Source organism: Populus euphratica, unplaced genomic scaffold, assembly GCF_000495115.2.
Source record: "Populus euphratica unplaced genomic scaffold, PopEup_1.0 scaffold48.1, whole genome shotgun sequence".
In the NCBI taxonomy this organism is placed as follows: Eukaryota; Viridiplantae; Streptophyta; class Magnoliopsida; order Malpighiales; family Salicaceae; genus Populus; species Populus euphratica.
Window position 1 is genome coordinate 1547357 of NW_011499879.1, and position 924 is coordinate 1548280.

The following is a 924-nucleotide window of genomic DNA, read 5'->3' on the forward strand; positions in this document are numbered from 1 at the left end:
TATGCTGACGAGAGTTGAGACTTAGGGAAGTTATCACAAGGTTAAAATCCATTATGGCAGACTGATAAAAAGCATTGCTAAATAATAGATATGAGGTGGCTTCTCGCATGACAGTAGTGAAAGTCGGCAAAGTGTGTGCGGCAGCACACAATAACCAAAGCAGCAATATGTTGACCAGAGTTGAGATTTGGACAAGGATTGTCCAAGGCTTGACAAAACAGTGCTAGGACGATACAATGGGACAGTGGGGAATTCGATAGCACTGTTGAGATCGGCAGTGTCAAGGAATGCGGCAACATTGCAAGAATCGGTAGCAAGGGCTAATGATAAGTCTGGACAATAGACAGTCCTAGACTTAACGTAAACACTACTGGCATGAATGACAGCATGCATCGATATTGGTAGCATGTTTGAGTAGTGACAGATTCGGTAGTAATGTACATCAACAATTTGACAAGGCATGGGTTGATGTTTGGCAACAAATCCTAACTTGGGCAACTGACGATCCAAGGCATGCGAAGCAGTTACGTTGGTAACATATGTGCTGGCAATGGGTAGTTGACTTATAGAAGAACATGTCAATACAATTGCAGTAGTTTTGGAAGCAATTATCGATAGTTGCGACAGTTTCTTATATGAAAAAGAAGTGGCCAGAACACGGAATAATGAGTGCTCCACCTATACAGGAAGTTAGGGGTAGTTTCTTTATGTAACTTTCATTGTCTTGTACATAAGTAGGCTGTAAAAATATGTAGCCCGTAAGCTGAGGCAAAATGAAAATATGCAGAGCACACAAGATGAACCTTGTGTAATACTTTAATTGATTTAATTAAAAGGTTAAAACTTATTCCTATAATATGTTGTGTTGTATATTCTGTTCATATTCATTAGTGTTATTCTGCTTTTTTATGATATTGAAAGAGT